The 16,001-nt window shown below is 37.8% G+C and overlaps 1 pseudogene; it reads right to left on the reverse strand.

Annotated features, from left to right (window-relative positions):
* Positions 1-6,846: 6,846 nt before the first annotated feature.
* LOC107844214 lies at positions 6,847-10,433 on the reverse strand (annotated as a pseudogene).
* Between the last annotated feature and the right edge of the window lie 5,568 nt (positions 10,434-16,001).

Genomic DNA, 16,001 nt, shown 5'->3' on the forward strand with positions numbered 1-16,001 from the left:
AATGTACTTACTGATCTCACTTCTGGAATTACCACAAGATCTGGATTGAGAAGTATGTGTGCATTCAAGGCATTTCTGTTAGAAATAGAGCCAAAGAAAGTAAGTGAGGCATTACTTGATGTTGATTGGATCATACCCATGCAGGATAAATTGAATTAGTTTAAAAGAAGCAAAGTATGTTATTTAGTTCCTCTTACAAAAGATAGATCAGTCATTGAGACTAAATAGGCGTACAAAAATAAAGTTGATGAGCATGGAACAGTCACAAGAAATAAGGCAAGATTGGAGGTTCAAGGATGCAACCAAGAAGAAGGAATTGACTTTGATGAGACTTTTGCTCCTATAGCAAGACTTGAAACCATAAGATTGCTGGTTGCCTTTGCCTCTTACATGGAGTTTATTTTGTACCAGATGGATGTGAAGAGTGCATACATAAATGGCATTCTCAAAGAAGAGGTTTATGTGAAGCAACCTCCAGGATTTGAAAGCAGAGAGTTTCCAGATCATGTGTAAAAACTAGATAAGGCTTTGTAAGGGTTGAAACAAGCACCAAGGGCCTAGTATGAGAGATTATCAAAGTTTCTGATGGAGCATGGACACACCATAGGTAAAATTGACAATATCTTTTTCTTAAAAACTAATGAAAAGAATTTGTTAGTTGTACAGGTGTATGTGGATGACATTATTTTTGGCTCAACCAACATGAATATGACTCATGACTTTGCTAAACTCATGAGTTATGAGTTTGAAATGAGAATAACGGGGGAGTTGAATTACTTCCTGGGTCTTCAAATAAAATAGTCAGCATCAGGAATAATGATTCATCAACAAAAGTATGTCAAAGAGCTTCTTAAGAAATTCTCTACGGAGAAAACTAAAGAAATAAGTACTCCCATTGCCACTACCACAAAACTTGATCTGGATTAAACAGGTTCTAATGTAGAACAAAAACTATATAGAGGTATGATAGGGTCCTTATTGTATCTCACAGCAAGCAGACCTAACATTGTGTTTAGTGTAGGACTGTGTGCAAGGTTTCAAGCTAATCCAAAAGAATCCCATCTAAAGTCTGTAAAAAGAATCTTTAGATATTTGAAAGAAACTAGTTATCTTGGGTTGTGGTATCCCAAAGGTAGTAAATTTAATTTGGTAGGATACTCTGATGCTGATTATGCAGGATATTTGGTGGACAGGAAAAACACTACAGGTATGGCACACTTCTTAGGATCATGTTTTATTACCTGGTCTATAAAGAAGCAAAATTCAGTAGCTTTGTCTACTGCTGACGCTGAATACGTTGTTGCTGGGTCATGCTGTGCTCAATTGTTATGGATCAAACAACAACTTCTGGATTTTAGGGTAGATGTAGGTTGTGTTCCCATCTTTTGTGATAACACAAGTGCTATAAATATAGCCAAAAATCCTGTCCAACATAAAAGAACTAAGCATATTGATATCGTTCATCACTTTCTTCGAGATAATGTTAAAAAGGAAATATATCAATTATGTTTTGTTCAACTAAGGAACAAATTGCTAACATATTCACTAAGGCTTTGAGTAGGGAAAACTTTGAAAAAAATAGGTTAGGATTAAGGATGATTAAAATTGTATAAATCTCCTTCAATGATTGACTAGAATATGCTATGCCTGAGTGATTGTTGATTAATTCAGTCTTACACATTTACTTGTGTGTCCTAATTCCAAGATTTAAAGCAATGTGATATATCTGTGTTTTTTTTATAGATGTATCATCAAGGCAAAAGTGGTCATGGACTAATCAAACAAAGGTATGATTATTGTTTTCCATAGTAGCATTAAGAGAAACAGGCCATCTACATGGTTCTTTCTATAATGATTAAAACCACCAAAACCAAACAGTCATCTTCTTCAAAAGGCTGCCAGAACTTTCCCATCCATACTGAACCTATACATCAGCACGTTTCTCCAAAATCACAGTCCGTTCTTATTTTAACTTCTTTCTCACTCTTCTTAAATACGCCTCTTGTTTTCTCTCCTATCTTCACTTCTCCTTCAACCTCTGAATATTCACCATACTATGGCATCTTCCTCCTCTCCTCATTCTTCTATAAAATCTAACATTAATTCTTCTACACAACTTATTATCCACCCAAACATCAATTTACCCTCACTTATCCAACCCTAAATCCTTCTCAACCTATCTGATTTCCTATTCTTCAAGACCTTACCATACCCCTTTTCTCCCTCTTCTTTCAAACCCTCACTCTTTCTAGAACCCTTACCACTATCAATAGCTCTTCTTCAAATCCTTGATCGATATGACATTCCAATTGCCAACCTTATTCCTAGATGGTTAAGATCAACTCTGAAATAAAAACCCTTATTTGTCGCCATTGATGTCGATGATGTACTTCTGAACACTCTTCTCTTGTCATCCCTTCATCTCGAATTCCACATACTCAGAGGAAAAAACAACAGAAAGATGTTTTTTTGGAAGAGGCACTTAGGGAAAGTAAAGAGAATCGAGTCGTGCCCAATGCTTTTCCTCCCCCATGTGATTCCTCTCCTAACATTCTCATTTGCTCCAAGAGAAAGCTGAAGCAGAAACATACCATAGCTAAAACATCAAAACTATATCTCTCTCTCATGAAATGTTCCCCCCTTCCACTCCCAAAGCCTCCTCATCTTCAAAATCCACTGTCAAAGCCTCTACTGACAAAGTCTCTACTGGAAAAGCCTTTACTCCTACTAAAGATTCTCCAAAATCTATGTCACTTCCAAAGAAACAGGTCCCCAAACCTGGTCCTTCTGTCTCATCTGCCTTAGATTCAGACTATCTTCCTGACACTTCTTCTGTGCTTTCTGATGATTCTGATGTTGATATTAATATTGATACTCCTGCTGATAAAGCTTCTTCGTCCGACCATGTTCTACATTTTCAGAAATAAAAAATGGTTAGAGGTAGGGTTGTTACTGGTTTTGGGGGTCCTGATATGGGAAATTTGGTATTTAAATTGAGGGCTCAGGGGTGGTTATCCTTGCTTCTGTAAGGTAATCATCAAAGAAGGTTGGGAAAAGATGAAGTGTATGAATTTTATACACATGAAGTTGCAATTGGAGAGATGATCTCAACCTCTATTCATGGAAAACTCATCAATCTTTATCCTGCTGCTTTGGGTAGAATTCTAAGTGTTTCTACTGGAGTTTGGGGTCACTATGTGAAAGGATCTTGGCCTCCTCTTGACAATCTTCCATCCGCCCTTGATATCTGCAGAAAATTTTTTGGAAATCCTCTTCTTCCTTCTCATCGTAGGGTGATGAAAAATAAAATGTCTTCTCTCTATCAGTTGTATTTTAATGTGGTCCACAAAATAATCTTACCTAGGCAGGAGAGGCGCACAGTTGCAAGCTTTCTTGATCTTACCTTAATGGAACTATTGGATTTTGAGATTCTAATAGACCTTCCCCAACTCATCATTAAGTATATGCAAAGGATACTCGTCAGAGATAAGAATAGTCATGCTCTGCCCTATCATTTCTGGCTTGCCCCTGTGTTTGATAATTTTTTATCTCTATCAAGGTGTGGTACTTACAGACAACTAAGGATGTAATTGGACAAGTGAACCATGCTATGCTACCTGCTACTATGAGACATGCAGACAACCCTATGCAATAGTTATGAAATGCCTTAGAGGCAAAATAGGGAGAGCTGGTGGTTGTGTAGGCTGCATTGAAGGCTGCCCAGGCTATTCACGTAGATGAAAAGAGGGCTCTTGAAGCTCAAATTGACTCCCTCACAACCACTTTGGAGAAGGAAAGAACTAAAAATGCTGCTATCATTCGATCTTTGCCCTCTTTTATCCCCTCTACCTCCTCAAAATAAACTCTTCCTTCATCCCTTAGTTTTTTTCTTTCTTCATTGTTGCTTCTTGGTCCAACTTGTTTCTCTTTTTGGTCTTAATGGATAATGATAATTGTATCTGTTTTTGTGCATGAAATGGACCTCTTTTGCTCACTTGATCTACTTCTGTTTAATTCAATGCTTATTTATCTCTTGCTCTGACTCTTGCTTGTTTTAGTGATAGCCCCAGCAACCATGGATTATTAAACAGTTTTTCACTTATTGGCTCAGCTTTTTGATGATGTCAAAAGGGGGAAGTATATATTACACAATGCTTATAACTTAACTGATCTAACTTGTTTCGTTTTACTGTGATCCTTTTATTGACTTTTTATTGAGTATGTCAGGTTCTTGGTAATACTGTGCTGATAAGTTTGTCATAATCAAAAAGGGTGAATTTGGTAGGGCATGAGAAGTTTTAATGATAGACAGATGAATGAAATATGTTGTGCAAGCTGGTCCATACAAGTAAAACTGCTTCAGACATATGGACTGCATGCTAAAATCATTACATGCTAAAATTATTACATAAGCTGTCAATACATGGATAAGCAAAGGATGTTCACACGGCTATATAAAGATAATTAGAGCAGTTAGAGTTTGAGTAAATCAAGAAGTATACAAGGCAGAAGGATAAAGCAAAAGAGTCCTACTCAATTTAGAAGAAGGAGAGATGGTTACAACAAAGAGTGAGTTACTTGAAAGAGTCCCACAGAAGATACAAGTAAAAAAGAAAAAGAATTGTATCTGAGGGAGCATATATAGACAACAAGCTATATTCAAGTGATAATAAAGCACTGATAAGAAAATCAACAATCAGCTAAATCGTTCACCAACTTGAAGAAGAACCTAGTTCTCACTTAGTATGTTTTAGACTGCTTGTGATAGGAAGGTTCTTGAGTTGTAATGAGTAAATTGTTCTTGTCTCAGTATTCTACAAGCTGAGTTAGGAATCACGTCTTCAAGTTAGGGAACTCGAAGACTTGGGAACACTTATCTTGGGAAGATTTGTGTTTTTATAGTAATAAGAGTTAGAAGTTTTAATTCCTTGTTTACAAGAAGTCTTGTAATTGTGTTGATTATTGAGGTTGAAGGTTATTGTCATGACCCGGCCCGAGGTCCTGGCCGCAACGGGCATCCCGAACCACACAGGCCCTAGATACCCCTGCCACTTCCCAATCCACCAGTAATATTGTCCGCTCTGGGCCCAGGCCCGCACGGCTTTAAAACGCGCCACTAGGGAGTAAGGCTTTCTCACTTATATACCCAGCATCCCTCTTGTGTTTTGTTGATGTGGGACTCCTTCCTAAGTTGGGGTGTCACATACACCCCCTTACGGACTCAGTATCCTCGCTGAGGTTTGCCCCACCGAATGGGATTTGCCTACACTCACGACTGAGGTTTGCCCCGCCTTACCGGGATTTACCTACACTCAGTTTGAACTCTGGCCCACATCGATAGGGACGACACAGGAGCGGCTTTGATACCATTCTATCACAACTCAGCCTGAGGTCCTGGCCGCGACGGGCATCCCGAACTACACAGGCTCGAGATACCCCTGCCACTCCCCAACCCACCAATAATATTAGCCGCTACTTAGGAAAGAGTCCCACATAGATAAAACACAAGAGGGATGCTGGGTATATAAGTGAGAAAGCCTTATCCCTAGTGATGCATTTTAAAGCCATACGGGCTTGGGCCCAGAGCGGATAATATCACTGGTGGGTTGGGGAGTGACAGGGGTATCTCGGGCCTGTGTGGTTTGGGATGACCGTCGCGGCCAGGGCCTCGGGCCGGGTCGTGACAGAATGGTATCAGAGCTGTTCCTGTGTCGTCCCTGTCGATGTGAGACAGAGTTCAAACTGAGTATAGGCGAATCCCGGTAAGGCGGGGCAAACCTCAGTCCTGAGTGTAGGCAAATCCCATTCGGTGGGGCAAACCTCAGCGAGGACGCTGAGTCCATAAGGGGGTGTATGTGACACCCCAATATAGGAAGGAGTTCCACATCGGCAAAACACAGGAGGGATGCTGGGTATATAAGTGAGAAAGCCTTACTCCCTAGTGACGCATTTTAAAGTCGTACGGGCCTAGGCCCAGAGCGGACAATATCACTAGTGGGTTGGGCAGAGACAGGGGTATCTCAGGCTTGTATGGTTCGGGATGCCCGTCGCGGCCAGGGCCTCGGGCCGGATCGTGACAGTTATAGTAAAGATTGGGGTTAAATCCTATAGAGGTACAGGTCATGTTTTTTTACACCTTTTTGAGCCGGGTGTTTTTCACGTAAAAATTACTGTGTTCAGTTTTTACTTCTGTGAACCACGTATACTTACTTGTTCCACAGATAGGCAATCAGTAGGGATCATACTCTAACATCTGTCATCTTTGAAATCCTCGCCAAGTAACCTGATTTTACTGACAAGCAAGGAAATCTTTTCAGAATACTTAGAAATAATTTCATTTTCTTGCATTCTAAGAGATTCAAAATCTCTTTTCAAATTCAAAATTTGCATTTGTCTTACTCAATCACTTCCTTGATATTCTTTTTTTAGCTTTTACGAAGCTTCATTTGTTGTCTCACAAGCAATGATTTTAGAAAAAATCGAATCCGCAACTGAATTTTGAACTACAGTTTTAGCTTTGAATTTTTTGAGCTTTTCATCTGAATGAGATTTGATTTGAGCAACAGTAGGATTTTCAAGGAGTGGTTGTAATGGTGTATCATTTGCTACTACTTCCCACAGATCATAGGCTTGAAGATATGATTTCATTTTCACTGACCAAATTTGGTAGTTTTCGCAGTGAAAGTTTTTGGGGCATTCAATGAGAGACTGCTGCTTGACATCTTTTTGGTTGAAAATAGCCCTACGCTTTGAAAATAAGCAAGGGTTGAAAATGGTAGCCCTGACGGGTTAAAATGGGTAGCCCTGATGGGTTAAAAAGGTAGCCCTTATGGGTTAAAAAGATAGCCCTTGCGGGTTAAAAATGGTATGGTAGCGCTTTGGAAGAACACACAGAACCTGTAATATCAATGAGGCTCTTGATACCACTTTTGGTTTTTTAAAAAAAAAGATGGGGCAGCGAAAAGGGGGTTAAAATGACTCTCAAAGGATTGAATAACTTTCAATAGCATTCAATAGTATTCAATGATTTTATTGAGCATCAACGGGCTTTAAATAGCCACCTTACAATAGAAAAAACAGCAATATTCAAAATTTAAACTCACTAAAATGTCTCAACAAAATCAAACAACCTAACTTAAATTCAAAATTCAAATTCATCCTAAATAAACTAACTTATTTTACTAAAAATTAGTGCAGTAACTTAAAACGATTTCCAACAAGATCACGCCAAACTGAACTTTTGAAATTCATCACTCCTTCATTCACTTAGTTTGCAGCGAATGTATGGATGATCAAACTTAATATATTTGGTCCAGTATGACTTGTATTTTGTCATTGCCAACTCTAGCCATGGTTTCATGTTCCCATTGTAGTGTATCACAGCAGCATTCTCAATTTCGGACACATCAATGCTTGGGCTGTAACCCAAACCTAGAACATGCCACGACTTATCCAGTGGATGTGTAAGCCCGTAAAAGGTCATTAGCCCTGGTGGTAGTGTATCTAGCTTCCAAAGGACCGTCTTCATTCTAATGACAAAAGCAGAAAAGAACCAAAATGAGGTGGTAAGATTCCTTGGAAATTAAGATTTTTCCTATGTATTTGGCATGGTATCAGGAGAAAAGCGGACTTCCGAATTTCAGTACAGTATTTGTGTAAAGAAACATATGATATATTCCAATTATTCGAGTGTCTGAGTCAAAAAGTAAAAAACTAAAAGTGAACTTCACGTGATGAAACTCAGCATAGAGGGACCAAAACAGAAAAGAAAAGCTAAAAATCACAGATGGAAGGGCAAAAGATTCCTTACCATGTTTTGCCACTTGTGATATATACCAGTTATGTCTCCCTTCTTGCACTCCTTAAGATCTAAAATGTTCATCCCATATGCCCACCCACAAGCATTTGGGTCAAATTTTTTGGCAATATGAGGATTTGAGAAATTTTAGATACTTGTCAAAACGGTGAGAACTCTGACCACATGTTTCAACAGCACCATTCACTTTTTCGTGAAGATTCACCAACCTCAGTCCTGTCAAGTCTTTCTGAACAACAATATCATCGTCAAGAAAACGGATTTTATCCAATTTGGGATAAATCTGAGGGAGATAAAATCTAAGGTGATTGAGCATTGAAAGGTATTTGGGGTTCCGATATTTCAAATTAGAAGAGCCAGCTGATAGTGTGGTGGAATGTGCACCCTTGAAATAGTACTCTTTCATAGCAGCAGACTCTAGCTGCCGCAGGACAGGACAGTATGACGAATTAAGCCACTTGAACTCGTCAACATTTTCAACATGAATTGTAGCTTTTCCAGGAGGGTTCAACAAGAACCACATATTCATAGCTCCAAAGTTCAACTTATCAGTGACAAGATGAAATACATGTTTCTCTGGTTCCTGCAAAACAATCAGTAGAACTTTAAGTTGCCCATCCAAAATTAGCTTCTAAAATGTAGCCAACATGCTTTTTGTGGAGTAACTACCAGAACCATAAAGACCTTTAGATATATCAAAATTCAAACCTTATGCCATTTTTATCATGCATTAATACAAGTTTTTTGATTATTATCAAGGATTAGGGACATCATCAAGTGATACAGAATAATATAAAAAGTCTCACACAAATGCATAGTAGAGATAAAAGACAGACACATGGATGATGATCTGGACAATGTCAGAAAGAATTCCTCACCTTAGCATTCATGATAGTTGAGTTGACAACAACTGAAGCAGCCAAAACGATGTCAGAGAATAGTGCATAATGGAAAAGACTAGGATTTTCCAGATTCTCACTCCTAGGGAACTCTCTTTTTTCAGGAGGGAGGAGGTAATAATCAATTGCCAGATGCATGGATAAGCAGTGGATACCATTTGGAATGGTCTTTGCAGCTAATTGGCTCAAAAATGTGCTCTGCCTCTTCAAACTTCTAACTTGCTCATCTGCAGACTGGAGTATTGCTCTCAACTTCTCCGTGACAAGCTTGCAATCATAGAGTTGCTCTTTAACTTTGGAAAGCACTTGGTCCATTGATTTAATCTTCTGATTTGCACTATTTGAACATAGGAGAGTGAAGGATTTAACCTTTCCTATTTGAATCGGGACAAACGGACAATGGTCGAGTATCCAGACGTCAAAGAAAAAAATCTGGTACCTGCGAGTTAGATCAGCATCAGATATTGCTTCACCTAACGCATGCTGACTTTCTTTAAGCTGCTTCTGTAACTCTTGAGCCAAGACAAACTTTTCCTCCATATGCTATACTTCCCCAGCACAGCAGAGTCAACTGCCTTAGAGTGTTCAAGGGCAGCATTTTCAAGCTTCACAGTTACCTCATCATCCTGTTTCACTAAAACAGCAGCACGCTTTTCACGTCTCTTCTCTCTCAGTTGCTGCATAGCACTTGAAAAGTTATAATAACACGAACAGCTGAGGTAGACAAAGGTAGGGGAGGTAGGAGGGAGGGGGAGAGAGAGTGAATTTGAACGCTTCAAATCAATCAATCTCTCTTTTTCTCTCTCCTCGCTCTCTCCCTCTCTTTGCGGATATCAGAAGTGCAACAAAAGTAAATGCGAGTATAAAGTGGTTGATAATTATAGTACCCTTCTGGCCAAAATAGCAGGTGTATCCAACAACTGAGAATGATCATCTGCTTGGGAAAAAAATACATCTAGTTATTCATACATTAGTGAGGCACTCAAAAGATACCATGATATGAACAAACTATTTACCATTTACAAGATCATCTTGTTTGCCTCTGGAGATCTCAGTTTTTACATATGCAGCTATCTGAATTGGCTCATTTCCCTGTAATTCATCCAACGTGCTAACAATCATCATCTATTTCAGCAACAACTAATGGGAAGAAACAACATCCAGGCTTGAGCCAGACTCTCATTCCCGACCTCTTTATTAGTATCACTATTGGCCAATCTTTCTTCCTTAACAAATTTCCATGGTGCAGGCAAATTCTTCTTTCGGAATGAGTCGAGGCTGGAAGGTCCTAGATCATCTGCACTGGCTTGGATGACATCAAACACCTAAAAGTATGCTTAATTATTGAGGGTACAAACTATCCTAGATGGAGATCAAAAGAAGTGCTCAAAACTCAATAACAAATATCAACATACTAGAAAACTCGCCTGCTTTGTCAACGAAGGTTTAATATGTTGCAAATCAAGTCTTTCTCTCCAATCCAAATCCTGCACCAGGACAATTTTCTTGGTCATACAATCAGCAGGTTTGAACTCTAATCCACAGTTAATAGATAACAAAACTGGATACCTGTTTACTTGGAGTAGTTGAAAAATCGTTATAATCTGTAAAAGGAACATAAAATTGGGTCATAACAAATAGTGCAAGCTTAGGGAAGATAGCATAGGCGAGACAATTAGATAAAATTTAAGCATATATTGTGTGAATTAACAAATACATCATCAAGTATCTTGACATACAAAGATTCTACCCAATAAGGACCTTGAACCACGTTAAAAGGGCCACCACCTTTCTCACTATGAGATGAGCTCTGACGACAATCAAAGTGGTGTCAATTACCTCAGAGATAATGTTTTTTAAAGTTAAACGCACAAAACACTAATAAGGTCCCTAAGGCTTAAAGAGAAAAACGCTAATTGAAGCATATGCTTTTTTGAAGTGAAGTGCACAATTTACGAAAATTAAATGCCTTTGATCACATACTTTGTCCGCTCGAAGGCTCATGCTCGATCCTCTTTCATAGGATACAGGGATTTCGTTCGTTCACGGCTCGTTCACAATGGAACTGGGAAAAGAGAAAGAAATGGAGTGAAGAGCTTCGTTGCTGATTTCAGAACCTCACCTTCTGTTCTGGAATCAAAACCTAAAATGTAACTAAATAGGCAGCGAGCCATTCAGATGAGACCCGAAGACCAGGAAGAATAAATAAGCAAAGGGAGGGGCTTCTTCCTTCAACAGAGGTAATGCTTATTCTTCTCCTTCCTGGTACTCTTGAATAAGGCAAGGCTTTTCACTATTCCCTATCAAAAGAACTTTCAGTAGAAAAATGAATTCGTCTCAAATCAAAAGAAGAAGACTCCGCACCTTCAACTAATTCAAGCAATTCAGTCAGTAGGAAAGTCATATCACTGAACATTGGATTATGTACAACCTCGTGAACATTACAACCAATCAATCGAGAGACTTCTATATATTTTGAAACTTTCTATTTATTCCTGAACGCATAAGAAAAGGTAGCAAGCTACTTCTAGCTTCTATACTGGCCCTTCCACTTTGGTGTAGTTTTTATTTGTATTGGTACTGAATGAACATATCAAACAAAGGCGAGCAGTATAAGCCCTTCTCTGGCCTGGGAAAAGCAGCGAACTCTAGAAGCTAGGTCTTTGTTCACCATTGGACCCGAACACTATTTCGTTCTCAGCGGAAACCCACCTTAGAGATTGAACGGCAATAACATAAGTCAATGTTCAATCTAAGACAGCGCTGCGCGCTGATAGCTTGTAAACAGTTTTTTCATTCGCTATGCGCTAACTGGATGTGTACTCGCGTGATCAATCGATGGACGGGGAAATTGCGTGAATAATGAGACCGGCCTAACCTAAAGTCAAGGTTCTTCCCTCTTGATAGCGAATCTTGATTGACTGACACTAGGAACTGATTCGAAGAAAGAAGAAGCATGGCATGAGATAGGCGATGGGGAAATTTCCAATAGCGAATTACCTGACTCGATGGATGGAGGGAGAACCCTCTAACTCAAGCACAAAATCAATGTTGAGTCAACAATCATCGAGAGGGATGGAGTCCGTATCATAGTGAAGATAAGGTAAGGCTGTGATTCTTGCTCAAAAAATAGACCGAACGCCTTCGAGTTATTGGCTCGTCCAACCCGGTAGCATTCATGAGGGGAATAGTTGCCCGGGTTTCTCGGCCTGGTATCTTGTACCTCGCGTTCATGATATCTACATTCAACTGGGACCCGGAGACACGGTCGAAGTATGCCCATCCAGTGTGCTTCTTTCACAACATGCTACAGTCCTGGGTGTCTTCCAGTGGTCTTCTAGTCTTAGAAGAAGTCGTGTTTGCCCTGGACATCTGGAACGTCCTCTTTTGATATTCTAATCTGAGAGATCTAAAAGACTGACCCATTCGGTGACTTTCGCGGTCGCCCTCACTAAACCAACTTGAATGCCCAAACATACATGAATTTAGTACTACAATAATCAAATTATGATTAAAATAATTAATTCCAGCATCCTATATACAATAATATCGAATATTAATCCAATCTCTTAGGGGTCGTTTGGTTTGAAGGACAACAATGCCGAACACTAATCTAGACATTTGGTCTGAAGACTGATGAATTAATATGGTATTAAGTTTTTTCAAATGTTTGATTTGTACTTTTAATCATGTATAACTAATCCTGGTATAACTTAATATACCTACAAAAGATATTATTTTATATAACCAACAACAACATAGAATAGCCAAGGTGGAGCTAGAGTATAGCTTAAGGGTTCTAGTAGCTTTGGTCCAAACATTGTGTTGCTTTTTAAAAGATTAAAGTGCAAAATATGACAAGGTCCCAAGTCTTAAGAGAAAAGCGGTAAATGAATCATGCACTTTTTTAAAGTGAAGTGCAAAATTTACGAAAAATAAAAAATGCCCAACATATATGAATTTAGTACTATAATAATCAAATTGTGATTAAAATGACTAATTCCAGCATCCTATAGACAATAATGCTGAATATTAATCCAACTCCTCAATGGCCAATAAAATAATTATGGTATACATTTTTTTATATGTTTGATTTGTAATTTGATTCTAGAACCAATACTGAGAAGAATCCACCAAGTGTTTTTGCATCTACTGAGAATTGAACCTGAAACCTCATCATTCTCAACCCACTTCATTGATGATTGACCAAATGGGCGCATTTGTATATATTAATTTAGAACATAATAACTTAAAAAGACTAGAAATCCGGACCCATAAACATCAAATCCTGGTTCCGCCTAAGGGAATAACTTATCCATGTATAACTTATAAAAGGATAAAACACAAAAAATACAAAACTACCCTTTTTTTTCCCCAAGAATTCAATAAAAGTCAAGCATCCAAGGATATATTGTAAATTGTCTTTTAGTTAAAAAAAAATAAAACAAAAATATATTGTATATCCAGTTTTAGTGCAATGAACCAAATACTCAACAAGAAATAATCCATCTATTATTTATTCCTAGATTATTAATCTCTTCATTATAGTCCCTGTATAACTGATCCTCGAACCAAACAACCGCTCAAAAGTTAAGATTCAAACAACCAACTACTTCTTGTCGGAATAGCTTTGCACGCCATTCTTTGAACTTTAAAGCGCATATTTCTCCAAAGCACATTGCGTCAAGCAATGGCTTTTAATAATACTGATCGAACACCCAATCTAGTCACTAGTTCCATTCCAAACGACAAGTTACTGAATCTCTACTAAAGAACCTAATGAATATATTCAAAGTATTTTGAGTGCATTTAACATAGCGGCAAATGTTATTCTACAAAATTAGAATCCATCTTGAAAATAGTTTATCTTGGAAATCATTTTCCCGACATAAGTTAGTTGTACAAGGTGTAGCCAGTTCCTAACTACAATAAAGTAGTGTTGCAGTAACGTGATGTTCATATTCTAACTTTGAGGGGTCTACCAAATATTGATTGTGGGGATGTGCCTATGTAGACACACAACATCAACACCCAGGTAACTTGTTAAATGAGAAGGACCTTCATGATCTCACAAACTAGGTGTGACTTGTGCGGGACTATTGATATGGGATGTAAATAAAGTAAAACGGATACATAGTTCATTTTAAAGAGATCCCAACCAATTTGAGATTAAGACAATTTTATTATTTTGGTTGTTCTTGGGGTTGGAGGTATGTAGAAGAAGAGACGAGTATACTTCTAATCCATTGTATTGAGAACATTAAAAAAAAGGTCTTTTATAATTATTCGACTTTTTCGGTAGGCGGGAGAGATAGTTAAAAGCTCATTTCGCATCTTTTTATATTGTTCAAACCACCAGGAGCCAAAGAGATACCTATTCATAAAGAGTACAAAGGGAAAGGAACTTGAAAAGAAATCCCATCAGGGATTTCACAACATTATTGTGATGTGATCCTTTATGGAACATTCACTAATCTGTCCGCTTATTACCAAACTAAAGCACACAATTCCTTCTGTCCTAAAGTAGTTTTTTCTTTTCTCTTTTTATTATTTTCAATTTTGGGTTTGTCCAAAAGTTATTTCAGCCTTTTTATAAGGATAGCACTTCTTATTTTAAAATTGTAGTGTCCGGGCCAACTTTCACGCACTGCAACTTAATCCACGGGATACCTGCCACCTTCCACCACCAACAGAAATCAGGTAGCTCTATCCACTAAGGCTATGGCATGCTTTTTGTCTCTACTAGGATTTGAACCTACGACGCTTAGGTTCTCAAGCCACTTCATTGACCACTAGGCCACACCTTTGAGTGCTTTTGTAAGGATAGCATTTCCCAAAATTTGTTCAATATTTTTCCAATATATTACTATTTTATTCAATAACCGGCCCTAACTAGTTTGGCATCGAGACTTGACGGAAAGATTGATCTTATGTTACTTACACTCTCTAACTTATGTTGCTTAGACTCAAAAATGTCGTTGGATGCGTATCAAATCCTCTAAAAGTAGTGTATTTTTTAGAGGATCCAACACAGGTGTTGCAAAATTTTTGAACTGTCCGAGCAACATAGCCTGCACTAAATGTGTTAATTACTAATTCATTCTAATCTTATATGATTGTACCTCCATCATATGTTCATATTTCTATAACACTTGTCTTGTATAAAGGGACTTGTCCCAACATTTACTTACATGAAATTTGTTGCTCTCATAATCTTCCTATGAGTATTGCTTCTCATAATCTTCCTATAGAACTTATCTTTCTTTTGATGATTATCTTCCTTTCACCTACCCAGTGTTATCAAGAGCAAGAAGCGCAAAAAAGCTCTAAGGTCTGTTGGTGCTTAAAGTGCAAATAAAAGTGTGGGCTTCAACTAAAAAAGGCACAAAGGGAGAAAACATATAAATAGTTATGTTTAGTCCAAGAATAATTATAAGCATGAACGACAAATATATGAACAAAGAAATTGAAACATAATTACGATAAAGTAAAATATCAATAGTTTAGTGCCGCCTCTTCAAAAGAGACTCATTGGTAAGAAAAAGTATGTTTTAGAAACTTGATGACGACAGCGAAGTGCACAAAAAGCGAGACAAAGTGCAATTGATGCACTGCACCTACCACACCGGTATTGCTTATATTTGTACTATTCTATTTTGTTTCTACATCTTATGCCTGCATCTATTATGCTATTCTCCTATTAGATTGAAGTTATCTATATTTAAATACCATAATCTTCATCTAATCTCACTTAAATATCACTTTTCATTTAGGGATTAAACTTGTAATGGAAACGTTATTTCTAGTTCGACTTATCCTCAATCTCAATGCACTATACAAGCTTTTCCTATGAATCTAAACTAAACTGAAAACTCTAAATATGAACTGCTCAAGATTCCATATCAGCTAAATTTTAACAGTATAGTCTTTGTACTACTTTATTTCATAAACATTCAATGATCAGCTAAATCCACATGGAGAGCACAAGAAAATCTTTTGATATACACAAGTAAGTTTTCTTCAACTTTATTTTTCCTAACTCTCAGTATAAGCTAGTATCTAGTACAATCCAACTCTATGATGTCAGGAAATCAGACGGGCAGTATATTTAGAGTTTATTTTTGAATTTTTGCGAGTAACTTGGAGTGGAAAACGTGAAAAAAAGCTGTTTGTTGCTTTTGGAATTTCTGAAAATAATTGAAAAGCATGAAAACAGAATTTTCTGGAATTTTATGGCCAAACATGTTTACCGAAGTTGAACTCCGGAAAAAAAGTGAAAATTTTTC

Source organism: Capsicum annuum, chromosome 10, assembly GCF_002878395.1.
Source record: "Capsicum annuum cultivar UCD-10X-F1 chromosome 10, UCD10Xv1.1, whole genome shotgun sequence".
Classification (NCBI taxonomy): Eukaryota; Viridiplantae; Streptophyta; class Magnoliopsida; order Solanales; family Solanaceae; genus Capsicum; species Capsicum annuum.